Below are 6,000 nucleotides of genomic sequence, written 5' to 3'. Positions count from 1 at the left end.
TCAGTCAAGGGAAGTGGAGCAACTTCCTTTGGGACAAACACATAAATGTAAAAGAATTAGCAGTGGTCCTCTTCTTTTTGTCGGCAAACCCAAATTTACAAAATATGACGATCCTGTTTGCCATGGACAACAAAACGGCAGTGTTTTGTCTCATTCATCAAGGGTCAACAAGGTCTTGGCCCCTTCTACAACTGTCAGAAAAAATTTTCAGTATTTGTGCAACACAAACACTTTACCTCAAAGCAACTTATATACCTGGAGTGCAAAACAATTGGGCAGATGTGCTGTCCCGTCTCCGGCCAGTATAAACAGAAACAGAACGGTCCCTAAAGGTGTCGGAGTTCAAGAGTCTAGTGAAGAAGTTTGGAACTCCACAGATAGATCTGTTTGCCTCCCTAAAAAATCACAAGATGCCAATTTATGCATCTCTGGAAGGGTCGAATCTTTTAGGAAATGCCCTACTCTTAGATTGGAACCTTTTGAATTCAATCTATCTATTCCCACCTGTGAAAATATTGCCCAAGGTGGATCACAAACTCAGATCCTTCCGAGGCAAAGTCCTCTTAATTGCACCATATTGGATCCTACAACCTTGGTGCCTGGATCTGCTGGACTGGTGCCCGAATCCTCTACAATTGCAACAAGGATGTCTAGACCAGGTACTACATTCTCGGTTCGAGATATCCTTGGCACTTCACGCTTGGAGTTTCTCAAAAGAAGTTTAAATAGGTTGTTGGGTAATTCCAATATAGCTAACCAAGTATTAGCAGGTCATAGACCCCAAACTTCTATTCAATATGAGAAAGCTTGGAATCGTTTAAAACAATTTTTCAAGTTAACAACTCCAGAATCATTATTGGAAACAGTTGTGTTAGAATTTTTTGAATTTCTGTTCAGAGTTAAAGGCCTTCAAGGATCGACAATTGCCTTTTATAAATCGGCGTTGGTTGACCCTCTGACTTGGAAATTTAATATTACTTTGAACCCAAGGATTTATCAAATGCTAAGATCGTCCTTTTTCAGTCAGAGACCTCCTCGCCCCAAGAGAATCCCACCTTGGTCTCTGGAAAAAGTTACTAATCTTCTTATGGGGCCTAATTACAATATAAATCTGAACAGGGATAAATTGCTCCAGAAGGCAGCTTTCCTTCTAGCAATAGCAACGGGTATGAGAATCAGTGAACTGATATCAATTTCCAATAATCCATCATTATTGGTATTTTTTGACGAGGATGTTATCCTTTTTCCTACGGAGATCCTAAGAAAAAATAGAAGGGTCGATTTCCAAGCTCAACCTATTAGGATAAAACGTCTAATGGATGAAACAAGGGTTCCTCATATATTGTGGCCAGTTAAAAATCTTCAGGAATGATTAACCAGATTCTTTAATCGAGGCCCTTATGTTTTCTCATCAAGGGATGGTAAGAAATTATCTCCTAGTCAATTGACAAAATCCTTATCTCAATTAGTCTCAATGTGAGTCGCAGTCAGATCAAGGAAATGGGCTTTTGGAGATCTTCAAAAACTTTCAAAGACAGCTATCTTCATCTATCTCTGAGAGATGCTTCAAATGTGGTGGTGCTGGGTTCCCCTCCCCCACCTAGTCAATCTCCACAACCAGGACCTTCTTCCTCATCAGAATAAAGTGAGTATATCTTTTTTGAGTAAATTAACATTTTACCTTCCGGTGTGTTCCTAATTTTGGAAATATTCCAAGCGGTTTATAACATAATCCGGACCTCAGTCAGCGGAGCCTTGTATGCAAAGTCACCTCCCTCTCCACCTCCTGCTCGGGTATTCTTGCTGACGTTGCATTCCAGCTTGAACAAAAAGCCGTTTTTTTTCTAAAAACCAGTTTTTGTGATATAGCTCGGAATGCGACGTCCATAACCTACCCATCTCCACCCCTCGAGAGTTGACTTTTATTTACTGCTCGCTCTGAGGCAAGAGTTGAAGGTCGTGATGCATATGGTGGAGGGTGAAGGAGGGGGCTTTGAGAATTACAATTAAATGCCAGGTAGCGACGTGTCTTAAAATTACTTATTAAAGAAATTATTAGATGTTTTAATTGCCTGTATGTTGGCCTGGCGAATTGGCTAGGAATTAACATACCTAGGTAACATTGCTGATGTCACATTCCGAGCTATATCACAAAAACTGGTTTTTAGAAAAAAACGGCTTTTTGTGTGTGGTTCCACATTTTAACTTTTTACTTTACTTTTATCCTCTTCACCACTGATCGGCTCATTAGCCGCTTTGGGCGATCGGTCACATCTCTGTTATGCACTGTTGGCAAGTACTGGGCATGCACTGGCTCCTGAATGTATCTGAACCTGCTACAGTGCTGGTCAAGTCTGGTCTTGAAAGAGCTCACACTCGGTGCCGTCACAACACTTTCTGGCAGATTGTTCCAAGAGTTCACAACTCACACTCCAAAAAAGTTTGCCCTCACAGTTTTATGGAACTGCGGCTTCTTCAACCTTTAGCTGTGAACCCTTGTAGTCACAAGTAAGGACACTCGACTGAGTAGTGCCTTTGAGATGCTTATACACCTTGCCCGTCTGTAGTATAAGCCAGGCAAGTTCAGGAGCTCCAATCTCTCAGGGTAGTTGAGTTGCCAAAGTGCAGGCACCAGTCTGGTGGCCCTCCTTTGAACATTTTCAATCAACTTTTGAAGATGATTCCGAGGGACGGACCGTCTAGATATCTGAACAGCCTTCTTATAAGACAACTTCAGCTCATTGTCAACATACACACCTAGGTCCTTCCCACATTCAGTCTCAAATAGTGCAGTTTCTTCATCCCGTTGGGACATAAGATACGCCTCCTTACCATTGGTATGCCCCAGGTGCATTCTCTTACACTTCGTGACATTGAATCTCAGCAGCCATTCCTTCGACTATTCCTGGAGCCCTCAGAGGTCCTTCTGCAGCTCTTGACAGTCCGTTTGGTTCTTGATTTCCAGAAATAGCTTGGCGTCATCCGCAAACATTTGTATGGAGGAGTGTACAACGTCAGGCATGTCATTTATGAAACAAACAAACAAAAGCGGGCCCAATACGCTGCCCTGTGGTACCCTGCTTGTGACAGGTACAGATAATGATTTCGTGCCATTAACCACCACACACTGCTTGCAGTCATGTAGAAAGTCTTCTATCCACGCTAGGACATTTCCCCGAATTCCATACCCTTCCAGTTTGATTTTCAGCCTTGGCAAAATCTAGGTATATATTGTTGATATTACCACCCTGTTCCAGAATATGGGTCCAAATATCCAATACCTTGAGCAATTGTGTTGATTATCTACTTTTCGGAAAAGTGGATTATCGACTTTCCAGGGAAGTAGATTATCGACTTTCCGGGGAAGTAGATTTTCGACTTTTGGGGAAATATTACCAAAGTTTGCGAAGTACATTATCATAGAAAACGGGAAATTTGTATTGCAGAAAATGGGAAATATCTAATTTTGGGAAAGTTGGTTATCAATTTATCATAGAAAACAGGAAATTTATATAATAGAAAATGGGAAATATCTACTTTCCCGAAAAGTAGATTATCTACTATTTGGGAATGTAGATTATCGACTTGTCAGGGAAGTAGATTATCGACTTTTCGGGGAAGTAGATTATCGACTTTTTGGGAAATATTACCTATTTTTCTGAAGTAGATTATCATAGAAAACGGAAAATTTGTATCACAGAAAATGGGAAATATCTACTTTCCGGGAGTTGGTTATTTACGTATAGAAAACGGGAAATTTGTATAATAGAAAATGAGAAATATCTTCTTTCTGGGAAAGTTGGTTATCTACTTTCCCAAAAGGAGATTATCTTGTTTTCAGGAAAGTAGATTATCGTCTTCAAGGAAGTAGATTACCTACTTTTGGGAAATATTACCTAATTTTCGGAAGTAAATTATCATAGAAAATGGGAAATTTGTATCACAGAAAACTGGAAAATATCTACTTTCTGGGAAAGTTGGTTATCTACTTATCATAGAAAACGGGAAATTTGTATCATAGAAAATAGGAAATATCTACTTCCGGGAAAGTTGGTTATCTACTTTACCGAAAAGTAGATTATCTACTTTTTGGGACAGTAGATATCGAATTTTTGGGGAAGTAGATTATCGACTTCTTGGGAAATATTCCCTAATTTTCCGAAGTAGGTTATCATAGAAAACGGGAAATTTTTATCACAGAAAATGGGGAATATCTACTTTCTGGGAAAGTTGGTTATCTACTTTCCCGAAAAGTAGATTATCTACTTTTCGGGAAAGTAGATTATCGAATTTTTGGGGAAGTAGATCATCGACTTTTTGGGAAATATTACCTATTTTTATGAAGTAGATTATCATAGAAAATGGGAAATTTGTATACAATAACTGAAAATGGGAAATATCTACTTTCTGGGAAAGTTGGTTATCTACTTATCATAGAAAACGGGAAATATGTACCATAGAAAATGGGAAATATCTACTTTCCGGGAAAGTTGGTTATCTACTTTCCCGAAAAGTAGATTATCTACTATTTGGGAAAGTAGATTATCGACTTGTCAGGGAAGTAGATTATCGACTTTTCGGGGAAGTAGATTATCGACTTTTTGGGAAATATTACCTACTTTTCTGAAGTAGATTATCATAGAAAACGGAAAATTTGTATCACAGAAAATGGGAAATATCTACTTTCTGGGAGTTGGTTATTTACGTATAGAAAACGGGAAATTTGTATAATAGAAAATGGGAAATATCTACATTCCGGGAAAGTTGGTTATCTACTTTCCCGAAAAGTAGATTATCTACTTTTCGGGAAAGTAGATTATCGAATTTTTGGGGAAGTAGATCATCGACTTTTTGGGAAATATTACCTATTTTTCTGAAGTAGATTATCATAGAAAATGGGAAATTTGTATAACTGAAAATGGGAAATATCTACTTTCTGGGAAAGTTGGTTATCTGCTTATCATAGAAAATGGGAAATATCTACTTTCCGGGAAGTTCGCTATCTACTTATAGAAAACGGGAAATTTGTATAATAGAATATGGGAAATATCTACTTTCCGGGAAAGTTGGTTATCTACTTTCCCTAAAAGTAGATTATCTACTTTTTAGGACAGTGTGTTATCGAATTTTCGGGGAAGTAGATTATCGACTTCTTGGGAAATATTTCCAAATTTTCCGAAGTAGATTATCATAGAAAACGGGAAATTTGTATCGCAGAAAATGAGAAATATCTACTTTCTGGGAAAGTTGGTTATCTACTTTCCGGAAAAGTAGATTATCTACTTTTCGGGAAAGTAGATTATCGAATTTTCGGGGAAGTAGATTATCGACTTTTTCGGAAATATTACCCAATTTTCCGAAGTAGGTTATCATAGAAAACGGGAAATTTGTATAACATAAAATGGGAAATATATACTTTCTGGGAAAGTTGCTTATCTACTTATCATAGAAAACGGGAAATATGTTTCATAGAAAATGGGAAATATCTACTTTCCTGGAAAGATGGTTATCTACTTTCCCGAAAAGTAGATTATCTACTTTTCGGGAAAGTAGATTATCGAATTTTTGGGGAAGTAGATTATCGACTTTTTGGGAAATATTACCTATTTTTCCGAAGTAGATTATCATAGAAAACGGGAAATTTGTATAACAGAAAATGGGAAATATATACTTTCTGGGAAAGTTGTTTATCTACTTATCATAGAAAACGGGAAATTTGTATCATAGAAAATAGGAAATATCTACTTCCGGGAAAGTTGGTTATCTACTTTCCCGAAAAGTAGATTATCTACTTTTTGGGACAGTAGATATCGAATTTTCGGGGAAGTAGATTATCGACTTCTTGGGAAATATTCCCTAATTTTCCGAAGTAGGTTATCATAGAAAACGGGAAATTTTTATCACAGAAAATGGGGAATATCTACTTTCTGGGAAAGTTGGTTATCTGTTTATCATAGAAAACGGGAAATTTGTGTCATAGAAAATGGGAAATATCTACTT

The sequence above is a fragment of the Homarus americanus genome, unplaced genomic scaffold (genome assembly GCF_018991925.1).
Source record: "Homarus americanus isolate GMGI-L3 unplaced genomic scaffold, GMGI_Hamer_2.0 scaffold39675, whole genome shotgun sequence".
Taxonomy (NCBI): Eukaryota; Metazoa; Arthropoda; class Malacostraca; order Decapoda; family Nephropidae; genus Homarus; species Homarus americanus.
The sequence above is the reverse complement of the archived record's forward strand: the minus strand, read 5'-3'. Positions refer to the sequence as shown.